We start from the raw sequence: 15,828 nt of genomic DNA, 5'->3' as shown, positions 1-15,828 counted from the left end.
GTCATTATTTTTAATTAATAGATAAAGCTCCTCCATTATTCTCAGAATTAACTCCAGCTGAGGAGAAGACACAGAGCCGATACGTGGCTGTGTGCATTCACTAGGAAATTCTTTTGAAGTACTGTGATTAAAGGTAGAGAAATGGATTTGGGCTTTATTTGTCAGATTAATGGAAATGCAGAGCAAAGTGTTCTTGTTAAATTCTTTAGGGTTTAATCAATCTCAGGTGTGCTATGACTTGCTGCCAAGGTATTTTGTATTCTCCTCTTCATGCATGCCTGGAGTGGTCAGTGAGTTCTGTCTGTGGATACAGGGATGCAGGCTGGGAACTGGCACAGGTAGCAGAGCTTCCTATGACAGCCAGTAGCCAGCACATGGACCCATCCTGTTCAGGTCCTGACCGACCAAGCAGGTGGAATGTCAAACTTTTCCTTTGCAGGAAAGTGTCCTGGGAATGGCAGTGACCTTTCTTTTGGGAGCACTGGTGATTGGTGAGCTGTGTCTCTCCTGCTCCCCATCTCAGGACTCTCGCCACAAGGTTGAGTTTGGTCTGGGTTCAGAGCACCCTCTGAGCTCTGAACATACATGCAAAGTCTTGGGCAGGAGGAGGAGGAGGTGGAGTAGGGATGAAAAGCTGGGATCCTGATGTGACTTGCTTTTTGCCTCAGAAACTTGGCTTTTGCTTAGCCTGCAACTCTTGTGTAAGTCTCCAGGTGTGCAGTTCTCCCAGTGTTCTGGAGTTACAGGTGCTTTTGAGGAGAGCAGTTCAGAGGAGTGATAATCACCACTGTGCTGTTTATTCCTGGAGGATTCTGGAAGACTATCCTGGCTACTTGAGGACTCTTGTGATTAAAGAGATACACTTGTCCTTGCTGTCAGTGGCCGACTTGCTGTCAGTGACAGAAAGCTGGAGAGGGACTGGAGTCAGGAACTGGAGTGACAGGACTAGGAGGAATGGGTTCAAACTGGCAGAGAGTTGGTTTAGAATGGATATCAAGAAGACAATTTTCCTGTGAGGGTGGTGAGGCCCTGGCACGGCTTACCCAGAGAAACTGGATGCCCATCCCTGGAAGTGTTCAAGGCCAGGTTGGACAGAGCTTGGAGCAGCAGTGGAAGATGTCCCTGCCCATAGCAAGGGGCTGGAATGAGATGGTTTTTAAGATCGCTTCCAACCCAAACCATTCTATGTCTCTAAGAATCTCTGGAGACCATATCATCTTGTACAGGTTGTCCCTGCTACCTAGCAGGCCTTGTGAAAAACAAGTAGGTTTGACTCAAACAAGACAAAAATACCATGCCAGAGCATTTTCCTTCAACCACTTGAGACTACAGGCTGCTAGGAGACTGAAAAGCTTGGGCCAAGCTTGCAGTCTGTCTGTCCCCCTTGAATGGCCCTGGTGAGAAAGAAACAGCTAAATCCCGAGCTGACCCCAGCTGGATGTCGCCCTTTGTGTATGAGAGGCATTAGCAGGACTGGTCTAAACAGCAGAGTGTACCCAGGGTTGCTCAAGCAAGAGGGGAAAACAGTGGTAAATAAGAAAAAGGTTACTATGCAAGGAGGGCTCCAGGAATAGGAAACGTGAGCCTTCTTGTCCATGCAGCAACATGCCAAGGGGATCTGTCCCTCGGAGGGAGACAAGCTGCCTGGCAAAGCTGCCCAGCAAAGCCCTTTCTCAGCATAAATGTAAACTCAGTCTCACCTTTACTTACTGGAAGGTTTCTGAGCCCCTGTAGTGCCTTACCACTTGATACAGCCCCACAATGCAATTTGGCACCTTTACAGAAAGGGTTGTTCTCCAGGAACAGTCCTGTGTCTTGGCTTCAAAAGAAGAGGTCACAAAGATGAAGGGACTTGGGAGAAGCTCCTGAAAGTCCAAGTGGAGAAGACAGGGTGTTGGCAAGCACAGTAGCACTTCGTAACACTCAGTCTCATGGGGAAATGGGAGGCAATAGGGAAAAGAGAAAACAAACAGTGAAAATCTGGCAAGGTTTATGACTTTATTAAAGTCAAATAAGTATCACTCTTAACATGAAAACCCAGCCCAAGCACAGCCAGATCTAAGGAAATCCCATTGGCAACTCAAATATAAGAAAAAAAATGAGACTGTTTACTTGGCATCAAATTGTACTTTTCAGGATATTCTTTTCAAGTAATAAAGATGGAGAAATTATCTAAAATTGAAGTGACCAAAGGAAGAAGTGCTATTAGCAGTTCATGTGAAGGACTCAGAGGGACTGGACAGGCTGGGTTGCCCTGTATGTTAATGGGTTGTTACACCAGTTCACCATTTTACAGATTTTAACATGGGAAAAAACATGATTATCATTTAGTTTTCAGTGTAAGGCATGAAGTTTCACACGACACCTCCAGTTTCATTCTCTTCTGCTCTGTTTACGCTGCAGAGGAACTTTTCAGGCCGAGATCCTTGGAGCCCACAAAAGGTTACTGAGAAAGGCAGTTTCACACATTCTTCACAGCAAATCCCATATGTGAAGTTGATTTAAAAAAAGGCTCTATCTTCACTGGGAAATTTTTTGCTGTCCACAAATGAAAACAGTTGAAAAGAGCTTGGAAAGACATCAAAGTTTAAGCTAAAGGCCAAAAATAGATAGTTTTATTTGTAGATATAAAGGGTGAAGTAGCCAAGGCAGAGACAAGGAAAGGCTGTCACTAAACTATCTCAGAAGACCTCAGGGTGGCAAAGTCAAAAGCTTTGGCCCTAGAGGTTGCCTGGGAGGAAACTGGGGATTAGACCTTTGAGAATTGGGATTGTTCAGCCTGGAGAAGGAAAGGCTTCAGGGTGACTTAATTGTGGCCTTCTAGTACCTGAAGTGAGCCGACAATAAGGATGGAGAGAGAGTATTTACAAGGTTCTGGAGTGAAAAGACAAGAGGGAAGGCTTCAAATTGATAGACAGTGGTGTTATATCAGCTATTAGGAAGAAATTCTCCCCTGTGAGAATGGTGAGGCCCTGGCACAGGTTGCCCAGAGAAACTGTGGCTGCCTTATCCCTGGAAGTGTTCAAGGCCAGGTTGGGTGGGGCTTGGAGCAACCTGGGCTAGTGGAAGATGTTTCTGCCCTTGACAGGGGGATCAGAATGAGATGATCTTTAAGGTACTTTCCAACCCAAACCATTCTATGATTCCGTGACTCAGGTACATCCCCAGAGATCCAGGGATGGCAATGCAACAGCTCCCCTAAACAGCAGATCCATCTATCACATACCAGTACACCAGAAATCTCTTGTCAGCCCTCATGCCTGCAGCACGCTCCCAACAAGCCCTTTGCAGTCACAGAGCTGGCTTTGTCCTGTCCCTAAACAGCCCTTTGCTCTGAAGCTGCCTCAGCACTCATCCATGGACACGTTACATAAAAAGCTTAATCAGGTTGGAAGCTGTTCAGGAAAATTTCCAGTTTGAGGGGGCTTTATGCATGGTATGTTTATAGAGAAAATAGATAAACGAGGGGAGATATGCAACTCCAAGGCTGCATTTAGATGCCTTAGACAGTAGCACATTTCAAGTGTATAAACAGTCACTGCTTTTACTGCTCTCTCTGCACAGGGATGTCACAACAGTGCATGAACAGCTGATTGATGTGGGGCCTTGCAGTTCAAGCTGGTGGGGAGCTCCTGGTACAAGAGCTGGCACTTCCTTGGTATGCCACTGGCTCCTAGGCCTAGGAAGTACGTCAGGAAGATAAATTGTTTGGCAAACAACATAGGTGTAGTTAATCCTAACCAGAGGTGCCAGTGCCTCACTAACCTCACAGTAAAGAATTTTTTCTACGTATCTAACCTAAATTTACCCCTTTCAAATTTACCCCCTTGAAACCATTCCTCCTTGTCCTGTCACTCCAGTTCCTGATGCAGAGTCCCTCTCCAGGTTCTTTGTAGCCCCTTCAGATCCTGGAAGGGGCTGTGAGGTCTCCACACAACCTTGTCTTCTCCGGGCTGAACAGCCCCAAGTCTCTCAGCCCGTTTCCAGAAGGGAGGTGCTCCAGTCCCCTTAGCAACTTTGTTGCCCTGTTATGGAGCCGCCTCCTGGGTTTGGAGCAATTTTTCAGATGTTCTTGGGGGAAATTCAGGAAAGAGATGGTAAATGGAGTCAACCCTGAAGAAGAGCAAGGGCATTGTGAAAGCTTGGAGAGAGGAAGGGAGTTGCTGGAGTTAATTCACAACACGTTGCTTACGTTCACTTCATCCATCCTCCAAACATCCTCCAGATGTTTGTCTATAAAAGGTTCATTTAAGCTTCATTTCTTAGCTAAAAGGGTTGATAGTAAAGATCTTTATCCTCTGGCTGGCTACTATTCTGATGAACAAAATAGACAAGCACTGCCAGAGAAGAGCCTGTTCTCTGTGCTATATTTGTAGCTGTGAGAAGACAAAAAGATATGCCTTTGGAATATAATTGCCTGATTTCTCAGATGTCCTTCTGGATCCTGGCCTGGCAACTAATTTTCGTATCTGCAGTTTTAATCTCAAGATTCTTCCAGTTGAGTACCCTGAGTTTTTGAAGACATTGGTACTACAAGTTCTCAGAGCTCTGAAGAAATGCTTCCTCAGAGTGTTATTAATCACTAAATGTATTGTCTTGCAAATGGGGGAAGGGGCAGAGGAGGCTGAATGGATTCTGGTACCTGGTGCAGAAGCTGAGTGCGCTGGGAGCCTGGACTGAGCTCACCTGTTTTCAGAGTGGAGATATGGATTTCTTTAGGGCACCATAGAGACAAAAATCTTACAGTTGTGCAGCTGCAATCCTGCACATGGCACACACCAGAGGCTCTGTGGCCTGAGGAACATGGATGAGATGTACCCACGGGACAGTGTCCTGTCCCCAGCCACCACATTTTTGGGGAAGATGAACACATAGCCCTGTTTAGAAAGGAACAAGAGTGACAACACTTGAGGCCCAGCACATGCTGGGTATGTTGTCCCTCTACTTACCCTGTTGTACTGTGATTCCCTCATCTAGCCCAGGCCTTGTTTCTCCATCAGGCAACCAGCACTGTTTCCCATCAGGCAACCAGCACCCACAGATCCTTCTTTTATCAACTTTATTATTAAATGTCCCAAAACCCCAGACCAACAGCCCAAAGGAGACCTTCTGGGCTTGATTTCTGGCTTGTCCCAGCAGAACACAAGGCTTTCTGTCCTCTTTCTTCCCCTTCTCACTGCGAGAAAAACAGACAAAGGAACCCAAACTAATCAAGCTGATGACCCAGACACAGCGATGGGGACGGAGCAGTGCGTACACATGAAGACCTGAGGCAGCACTTTCTCCAGCCTGAGCACTGAAGAGGGATCAGAGTAAATGAAACCTGCAGGCTGAGAAATGGTGCTGAGAAGGCCGTTTAGCTGCCTGCATTACGTGGTGCTGGGTAACAGAGTGATCACACACCGGGCAGGCCACGAGGACACTTCTCCCTCCTGCAAACAGATCAGATGTCTGCTCCTGATCCAGTGTTTTTATCATTTTGAGTGTAGTCGACTCCCAGCTGTAACCACGAGGTAGTGGAGAGCTGCAGCTGGCCCCAGAGGTGAGCAGAAGGGATCAGCCAGGGAACATCTGTCAGTGAGCTCAGTCCACTGTGTTCACTCTCACTCTGCAGCTCCCAACTAGGAGAGCAGCCAGGAAGAACTTGTTCTCCCAGGATGAGCCAGGAGTGAAGACACAGGGGAAAGAGGTTCAGTGATGACAAACAAAAAGACATTAAATGTTGACAGCCTGCAGGAATGGGCCAGGAAATCCAGCAATGCAGGGCCCTGAAGGAAAGCAGCTGGAGAAGAGGAGCTGCAAGGTGGACATCTGAAGAAGTGTTGCCTGAGGTCTTGTTTCAGCCTGACAGACCCAGGGACACATTCACCATTCACATGAGGACACAAAGGCAGGTGGTGCAGAAATAATTAACATCTGCCATCATTTGGGCAATTACAGGGGGGAAATCTGGTTTGGAAGGATGAGACGAGTTTTAACCAACACACTGTCCTTGCTGGGAGTGCCAGGATGAGCAGCAGCAGAAATCCCTTGTATTTGACCCCAGCATCTCTGAAAGGTCAGATACCTGTTACCAGTTTTGCCAGGGTCGCAAGTACACCCTCTTTGCAGGTGGCAGCTGCTCTTGACGGGCTGCAGAGAGTGGCTGGTGGAATACATTAATTTGTTTTTCCCTTGAAGTTTAAAAAAAAAAATGTTTTCTTGCAACCATGACCAAGAAAGGAGGCAACAGCGCAAGGCAAATAAACAGTCATTAGTGTGCCTTAGAGCCATGTTTATGCTTCGTTCCTGTAAAAACAGCTTCTCACTCATGCAACGCTCTGTGCTAGAACTGGGGAAAGGGTGAGAGCTGGGCAAAATAGCCCGGGCAGGACAGGGGGTCCCTGTCACTCGTCCATGCAAGGGGACAGCCACCACGAACAAACATGGAGTCACATCCAGCTGGGGACAAGTGTGGTGCAAGAGACACTCCTGCTTTCCTTTCTGTTTGATGGTGGGGCTTGTGCATATCCCCAGCACCCCCTCCAGAGAGTAAAACCCTCATGAGTTTGCCCTGAACAGCCATTCTCATGAGAGAGGAATGTGTCATCTGCAGGAGTGAAGGCATTGGGGGGCCCTTCTGGCTGGCTGTGAGTTTCTCTTCCATGGCCTGGGTGCAGATTATACATGAAGAAGATAATTTCATTGACCTAGGCCGTTCCTGAGCAACAACATTACCAATGACTGGGTTTCTAATCCCCAAGGGGAATTTACAGAGATATTTGGGATGGGCAATGCTGGATCAATTTTGGAAGAGCTGTGATGGTTTGGAAGAGAGGCAAAAATTATGGTGCCAACCAGCACATTCACAAACTGCTCTTCATTTCTGATAAGAGCCACTGGGCTCCAACCTGCTGGATTTCTCTTTAGGTCAAATATGTTATTCTTCCTTAAAATTGCAATGTCATGAAACCTCCCACTTCCTGACCTAAACTGGCAAAGCTGTCTTTTCCCTGCTTTTCAGTTGCAAAGCTGTCTTTCAGTGATGAGTAAAGTAATCCCCACTCATAAATTATTTTTATAGCATGCTTTTGATCTTATGGTATGAAAAATGCTGAAACTACGTCAATTATTATTTTTCCCATCAGTTCAGGGCAGTGAGTTCAGTCCCCTTTAGGAAACCCTTCTCCATAATTAGGAAAGTGTCACAGAAACTGTTTATCTGAATCAGTGAGTCTGGAATTGTGAAGGCTGTGAATGCTACAGGCTCCCTCACAGACAGGCTGAGCTTTTCTGAGATCCCCAGTGAAATTTAGCAGGGAGAAAGGAACTGAGGGAAGGTTGTGTAGCACAACTGAGCCCTCAGTTCACCTGCTGTTTGTGGAAGAGGGCAGATGAAACTGTTCTGAGGCCACTGGCCTTGCAAGGATGGTGCTTTGCCAGCCCCAACAGTAAAAATCCTTCTTTGGGGTCATTTTCAGTGTTTGTTGCAGTGATTTTTTCAGGGAGAGTGGGGACATGGGGACAGAGCTGAAGTGAACCCAAGCCTTGAAGGGCTGGGTGTGTCCCACAGCCATGTCCAGTGCTGTCAAAACACTCAGGAATAGTTTGGGTCACCTCTGTGCCCTTTGCTGATTAAACAGAAACAGGACAGTCACACAGGGTAAGGACAAGAAGAGAGGTAGCACAGTAAATCTGTAGTAATTGATAAAACATAAAGAAAATGGTCATCACTGTAGCAAAGGGACAGCTTGAGGCCACGGTCACTATTTGAGTGTTGTTTTAGTTGGGGAATGTGCCAGACTTGTTTGTGTCCCCTGTAACTACAGTTTGGGGTTTTGGGAGCTTTCAACAAAGCAATTAAGGGCCAAGAGCTGTACCACTTACAGAAACACAGAATGGTTTGGGTTGGAAGGGACCTTAAAGATCACCTCATTGCAACACCTTCCACTAGACCAGGCTGCTCCAAGCCCCATCCAACCTGGGCAGATAAAATCAAGCTTTCCTTTTTTTTTTTTTTTTCCCCTGCATCATAAACAGATCCTGGAATTAAAATGTGGAAAAACAAGCCTGCAGAGCATGAACACAAGAAGCAAACACAGGGATTCTTAGTTTCTAGCGATGAGAAGTTGGTGCTGCCAATGGGTTGAGTCATCAAGGGGCACACAGTGGGATGGGCGGAGGTGGGGAGGTGGCAGATGGACTCTCCAGATCAGCTGGCAAATGAACTGGCAGGGAAGGTGCAGCCTTTCCAATGCAAGCTTGTGTGAAAAGGCTTTGATCCTCAGGATGCAGCTCAGGGAATGGCCTGACCATGGCCACTTCAGGACCCCAGCAATGCTTGTGTTGTGCCAGGCACTAAGCCAGGAGCCTCCATGAGCTGGATCCATGTGCTACAACACCCCAGTGGCTCCTATATAAAGCTGTCCTGTGCCTCTACACCAGCTCCATGCTCCAGAATTGCTCTTTGGAGAGCCATTCCGAGGAGAAATCTCACCTTGGGGATGCATGAGTGTCTTATATATCAGAGGTATCTGATGAAACATGTTTGGCTGATGCAGATTTATTCAAAGCTGGTTTGGGCCCTTTTATTTTATTTCTATTTATCAGATCTCATTAAATCCAACCCTGCCTTGACAAAGCATTGGCAGCAAGACTGCAGAGATCAGCTTTGTCCCTGGGACAACTTAATCTTCCTTCAGGCTGTAGTTGTTATGGAGTAATAAAGATTCCCTGCTCGGATGTGCTCTACAAAAAGGTCACATCCTTTCCCAACACCCTCTACAGTAGCCCTGGGCTGTTGTGGGAGGGGAAGGGAGTTTCTCTACCCACAAGGAGATGTGCTGCCAGTCCCCTGCTCCCAGTTCAGCGTGTTCCCCCTGCCCTGCCCTGCAAGCTTTCAGGCTGATACAGCTTTGGACTGGTTACACTGCTGGATGAGTGTCAGCCCAGCCTGAACACCCACAGCATCGCTGAGCCTGCAGGGTTCCTGCTGGATATTTTGCTTGTGTTCCTCAGGGTTTGCTGCTCCCCATCTTGTGTATTCCTGCACTCCCTGGAAGATGCTGCTGCAAGTGCTGATGAATCACAGAATCACAGAATCATTTAGGTTGGAAAAGACCTCCAAGACCCATCACCACCTTGTCAACCAGCCCAGAGCACTGAGTGCCACATCAATTGTTCCTTGAACAATTCCAGGGATGGTGACTCCACCACTGTTCTGAGTAGCACATTCCAATGACAGAAAACCCTTTCTGTGAAGAAATTCTTCCTGAAATTCCTTCTTCCTTTTTGATAAGCTGTAGCAGTTATTAATATAATAAATAAGCAGCATCTCAGAGCTGACTAACTTTCACTCTGCTCTTCACACGGCCTTCATTTGTTTCTCGGCTCTGCAACACATCCATCTCCTGTGAAGTGCTGCTGCTTCTGCCTTGATCTCCCTTTGTAAAGTTTAATTGCCCAGAAAATAATTAAGAGAAGCTCCTCTCCCCGCTGTGTAGAGGAAGGTTTATAAGACCAGCCTGAACTCTGGCACTGGGTTTCATTACACTGCACCTGACTGCAGTGGCATTGCAGCTCAGGGATCCTGGCACTGGTCCCTTCTTCCCAAAGGACACCTTTTGCTCCTCACTATTAGGGCAGGAACGACTGAAAAACTGCAGCTCCAGAAAGACTTCACGTGACACTTCCACACTGTAGTGGTCAATCCTGAATGTGAAAGGGGAAAAGACCTTATTCTGATTCTGTTTTGAAGAAATGTGCCTTGGACCAGCTTGAACCTTTACCATCCCTTGCTGGTGAGGCTCTTTCTGTGTAAACTGTCAAAACCCTCTGTCTTAGCCTGTGGGACAGCTGAGGAAGGAACTGCTCACTGACCACAGCCTTTGAGGTGACTTTCACTTTGGTCCTATGGTGACATGACAGAGAAGATGACATTTTTAAAAGTGGGAATCAGTGGACATGCATCAGGATTCTGCCTCAGCTCTATGCCAGGGAAGTGTTTTGTTTGCCATTTGACTTATTTTTCCCTTTCTGTTCTTTGACTTTATCAGGACTCAGAGAGGGATCTGGAAGCTGTCCTGGGCTCCTCCTGAGAGCCAGCACGACATAGCCTTTAAGTACCAGGGAATGACTGTGCTGGGAACCTCACCTGGTGTGGGACAGAAACACTGCTTGTTGGCAGTGTGGCTGGTGGAGGACGAAGCCTGAATGGGTAAACAACATATCTAGTAATGAAAATTCCATATAGTTGAACCCTGGCAAACCCAGTGGGAAAACCACTGGCAGACTGACTTGGATATGAAGGGCCTGACAGCCTTGGTCCCCAGCCAGCAATCTCAGATGCTGTTGATCTGATGGGTATTGCTGCAGGAATTAGCACCACGAGGTGAAGGAAGGCTGTGGAAGCAAATACTTCAGAAACACTGCAGTGCTGAATTTGGGTCTGATAGCAAACATCAGATGTGCCCCACATGTCTCCTGTGACTGTTTCAGGGCCCAAGACACTACCTGGCACTCACAAGGCATTTGGTACATACCCCAAAGCTGCCTGACCCATCTGAGAGTCCAGACCCATGGGCTGTGACTTTGTGCTGAGAGAGGGCAAAACTGAGGAGTAAGCTGTCCCCTGTATTCACCTCAGAGCCTCTTGGTCTCTGCAATATCAGGGTTGACTTGAAAGGGACACAGCTTCTTCATAGTTGCACCTTAGGGCACGAGGCTGGATGTGTCTGCTCTTCTTGATGGAGGAGGTGGTCATACATGGTCCCATAGTTCATTGTATAGTAATGTTTATTTGTGAACCCTTATATTCTGCATCATATTTAAGGCACTTGTTCCCAAGGAGCAACCGGGTTAGCAAGAAATGTGAGGCTGTAAAAGGCAATCATCACTTTTCAGCTGTGAAATACTGTCCTCAGCTTTGATGGGTTTCTGATAAAATCTGTGACTTAGGAACTCTGAGTGCCTTTCTTCCAGAAGATGGTTAAGATGGTTCCTGTGAGAGAATGAAGATTTGAGGAATGTTGGGTGTGAGGGAAACGAGGACATCTGAGGTTCTCTCCTCAGCCTGAGTGAAGAACATGAGGTAGCCAACAAACATACTTCTGGAGAACTGAGTAATCTATTTTATAAGGTTTCTTGGAAGGCAATGGGGAACTTCTGCTTTAAAATATTATTTCATTGTGAGGAGCCCTGCAAAATTGTTATTTCCATGAATATTTCATATTTAATGCGAGCCAGAAGAAGTAGCAATGTATAATCAGCTTGTGATTTCATCCACAGGAAATCATATTGAAAAACACATGTAACACATGTCACTGCTTATTAATTATGCAGAACCTAATAAATTGCTAGATAGGGATTGAGCTCAATTGTTCAATTTTTCCCGGGCACAACAGAGTGGAACTAAGCTCTGCCAGATTTGGGTTTCTTATGTTTTAATTCCTCTGGGGGGAGCATGTGAACATTTCTTATCAGAAATTTCTTATTAGGAGAAGAGGGAGAAACAACCCTTCACACTTGTCACTGACTCCAGTACCCTGATCAAAGGATGTTTGCTGTGGCATGAAGTCCAGTAGTGCCTGACTTGGAAGGAAACTTTTTTCCTGCCATGAGTTCTTCCATGCCTTCTTCTTGGATGGAATCTTTATCCCTGGATCTCCTCATCTTTATATCAAGGCCTTCTCCTCTTTTCATATCTACACCTCACTCCAGGGTAGTGCTGCAAAGGAGACCTAACTGTGGAACTGGGTATTTCTCCTCAATAGGTTACAAATTTGGGAAAAATTGCTGTTCATGGGACAAGGAAATTATTTATATGTTTTGAGTCAAGTTTTGTGTGTGTGTCCCCAAGATTTCCCTTTTCCCAAAGGTGTTGAAGTTTTTCATTCTGAATTTTGAAAGAAGCCTTTCAGCCTGATCTTTCAGAGTCACTGCTTATATTTTTCCTTGATATATGACCCACATTTTGAGAAAAATAATGAAAAAGGAGAACCAGCTCTCCCCAAACAAAATAAGCCTCTTGCTTTGGGTCTAGTCCATCTTCTTTGTTGCTTTGCAAAACTACTGGGGGGAAAATGCAGTTCTGCTTGGGTTGAGCTAATTAATCTTCATCTGATTTCTTTTTTCGCCAACCAAACTGAAAAAATAGGCTGTTCCTACAGCTCTATTTGCAAGTGGATTGGAAAAGCTCCTTTATTCAAACAGTAAGACTGTAAGAAATACCCAAGGGATTTCAGAAGGAACAGCACCAGGGGACAGCACTGCATTTAGAAGCATTTCTCTTGTTCTGCAGTGTAAAATTCCACCTTTTGCAAAAGAGAAACACAGTGCCAGTTATTTAGCAAGGGCAATGGCTGCTTTTTAAGAAGTAGCCTTGAACAGGGCAATAAAAACTATCCTATGTGCCAAAGGTGGTTCCTGTGGTCCTGGAAATATCATCATGCTCGTGGGTGCGAGAGAAGTACAAGAGAAGTAATGGGCCATGCAGGGAGGGCGGAAGGGAGGGACCTGAGCAACTGAGGGGCTCCATGACAGGGCTTTGCCTCTGTTTTTCCAGGGTTATTTTTACTCCTAATGATCCCTCGGTTCTGGTGGAAATGAGCTCAGTAGTACAATGCTTCCTGTGGTTACCTGCCAAGCCAGAGGCGCTCGGTCCCACCAGTCCTTGGGGGGCTGCAGGACCCTGCCCAGGGTGTGCCAGCCCCACCACAGGACCCACCACCCTTCCTCGGGTGGGCCGGGCAGGGGGTGTGCTGCAGGTGGGGGGCAGGCAGAGGGGACAGTTTCCCTCCTGTCTCACTCAAGGGACCAGTGCCAGCCCAACACAGCGGGTGCTGTCCCATCTCCTGAGCCACAGCCAGGGTCTGGCCCTAGGACAGCCCTGTGTTTCTCCTTCCGTACTGCCTGTACTGCTCAGGGCTCCCCCAGCCTCCCCAAACACACAGTAAGCATGTCTGCATCCTCCCAGAGGACGTTCACATTCCCAAGCCATCTCCCAGGAGAGTACTTTGCTTTTTCCTAAATTGCTGAGTGGATCTGAGAGCAATTTCACAGAAAGCCTGGAATAGCTCAGTCCTTTCCACTGTTTTTTTGGACTCGTCCATGACTTCATTTAACTGTTGGGACATTGAACTCATGGGAGGTTTTACTTATTTGCAACTGGTGCTTCATGAGACAGCCTTGATGAAGGGAGATGGTTTAACAAGGCCTGTCCTATCTTGGGGATAATGTGCAGGTAGATACTGCAAGTGGATACCCCACTTGGAATACTGTGTACAGTTCTGGTGCCCCCAACATAAGAAGGACATGGAACTGTTGGAGCAAGTCCAAAGGAGGTTACAAATTTGATAAGGGGACTGGAACACCTATGGAGGTAGGTTGAGAAAGTTGGGGCTGTTCAGCCTGAAGAAGGGAAGGCTGTGTACAGACCTTACAGCACCTTCCAGCATCTGAAGGGGCCCTACAAGGAAGGGAATGGGAGTATTCATTAGGAACTGTAGTGAGAGGACAAGAGGGAATGGCCAAACTGAAGGAAAGTAGGTTTAGATTAGAAATTTGGCAGACATTCTTCCCTGTGAGGGTGGTGAGGCCCTGGCACAGGTTGCCCAGAGCAGCTGTGGCTGCTCCATTCCTGGAAGTGTCCAAGGCCAGGCTGGACAGGTCTTGGAGCAACCTGATCTACTGGAAAGTGTCCCTGCTCATGGCAGGGATTGGAACTAGATGATCTTCAAGATCCCTTCCAACACAAACCATTCTGGGATTCTGTGTTAGATGAGCGAAGGTGGAGAATGGGTCCCTCTCACCTACATAGGGCCCTTGTCTTCCTCCCTTCCAGCTCATAGTTTCAGCTCCCACCCTTGGCAACATGCCCTATAGGTCTCTCCAGGGACAAGATGAACAAAATGTCTCATCCCTGGCCTGATGATTACTGTCTGTTTCTGTCTAGGGATGGGAAAATGAGGAGAGAACAGTTCATTATCTTAATCTTTCCCAATGAACCTATAAAGTGCTGGGTGTGGGAGGGCTGCGGAATCAGGTCAGTGCTTTCTGGGCTAGAGTGAAATTCCTCTCTAATTCCCCAGGTCCCAGAAACATGGAAGCTCCTATCCTGGAGCACAGTTTCCACCAGGGACACCATGAACAAATAAGCCTTAATCTTATTATCTCAATGCTCTTTATTAGCCTGGCATCCTTTTGATGTCTGTCCAAGATGGATTGTATCTCTCTCTGTTGTAAAGGCCATGGAGAACTCTATTCCTCAGCTGTAAATAAAGAGGGGAAAAAATTTCCTAATTGATGAACCGTTTCAGTGGCAAATCCTCAACCAGCACAAGGGAAGTAAGTGAGAAAATGGAATGAGCAGAGTGTCAGACTTGCTGCAAATAGGATGACTTTTGGGGAAAAAAGCCCCTGTACTGAGTGAGGAAATCCCAGGCTGGGAGCCAACCTGCTGGAAAGCAGCTCTGTGGAGAAGGACCTGAGGGTCCTGGTGGACAAAGAGCTGTCCCTGGCCAGCAGTGTGCTCTGGGGCCAAGAAGGCCAGTGGGATCCTGAACTGCATCCTGCCCCTCTGCTGAGCCCTGGTGGGACACATCTGCAGTGCTGTTCTGGGCTCCTCAGGACAGGAGGGACATGGAGCTCCTGGAGCAGGTCCAGCAGAGGTTGCAGAGATGATGAAGGGACTGGAGCATCTCCCTGACAAGGAAAGGCTGAGGGAGCTGGGGCTGTTCAGCCCCGAGAGGAGACACTGAGAGGGGACCCCATCAATGTCTGTCAATGTCTGCAGGGAGGCTCAGAGGATGGACCAGGCTCTGCTCGGGGGGCCCAGCAATGGGATAAGAGGCTACGGGCAGGAACTGATGCCCAGGAAGTTCCACTTAAACACGAGGAAGAACTTCTTTACTGTGCAAGTGACAGACTACCCAGAGAGGGTGTGGAGCCTCCCTCACTGGGGATATTCCAGAGCAGTCTTGACTCAGTCCTGTGCCCTGTGCTCTGGGATGGCCCTGCTTGAGCAGGGAGGTGGGACCAGATGAACCTCTGTGGTTCCTTCCAACTTTACCCATCCTGTGATTCTGTGGTGTTCACAGGAGTCCATACCTCCTATCCTAGACATCTGTGATGATAGGTAGCAGCTTTTCTCTTACTTGTGCCAAAAAGAGTTGAATAGAAGACCTGTATTATTCCAGGGTGTGGTGGGTGACAACACCATGATATCACTGCCTCGGCAGTGCCAGAGCCCTGGTCTCATGGCATAGCCCAATATCTTTGCAGGAGTGGCATCAAGAGATGGTATCTCACCTGCCTTGCTGTGTCCTGCCTGAACATCACAGCATGACACCGACTCTTATGGGGAGCGGAGGGAGCCTTGGCTTCAGCTCCACATTTCAAACTGATGTCAGCAGGCTGGTTGTATAAGTAGGTGGTTTTTTTTTATAGGCAGTCATTTAATAGGGTTATTTTAATCAGTCTTTTCATTGTTGTATTTGCTATCTTCACAAAGCTGGACCCAAAAAGGGAGATGGACCAGAAATCAGGGTGGACTTGCCCAATCTCACTGTTCAGGGTGCAGTACTGAACGTAAGCAGAGAGAGGAAACACAGGAAGGTCAGTTAGATTTTCAGGAGTCTTTCCATGTTAGGAGTGTTGCTATATGTGGACACTGATAAGGGAAATAAATAGTTTTGAATAATCAGGGTTTCTATCTTAAGCACATCCCTTTAAGGTTCATTTTTCTTCAGCATTACAAGGTGCTCATCCTTTGGCTGAGAAAGCCCCTTTGTAAGAAGGACTCAATTCCCATGGGTTTACATTTGGCTTCCCAGCACTAAACGTGGATGTTAA

General features: G+C 47.1%; 1 long non-coding RNA gene across 9 annotated transcripts in view; it reads left to right on the top strand.

Annotated features, from left to right (window-relative positions):
* Positions 1–15,828, top strand: part of LOC126638554 (uncharacterized) — a 1,011,613-nt gene that overhangs the window by 921,993 nt on the left and 73,792 nt on the right. The window lies entirely within an intron of this gene.

The sequence above is a fragment of the Myiozetetes cayanensis genome, unplaced genomic scaffold (genome assembly GCF_022539395.1).
Source record: "Myiozetetes cayanensis isolate MyiCay16 unplaced genomic scaffold, myiCay2020 scf17, whole genome shotgun sequence".
In the NCBI taxonomy this organism is placed as follows: Eukaryota; Metazoa; Chordata; class Aves; order Passeriformes; family Tyrannidae; genus Myiozetetes; species Myiozetetes cayanensis.
This window is presented reverse-complemented; position numbering and strand designations above follow the sequence as displayed.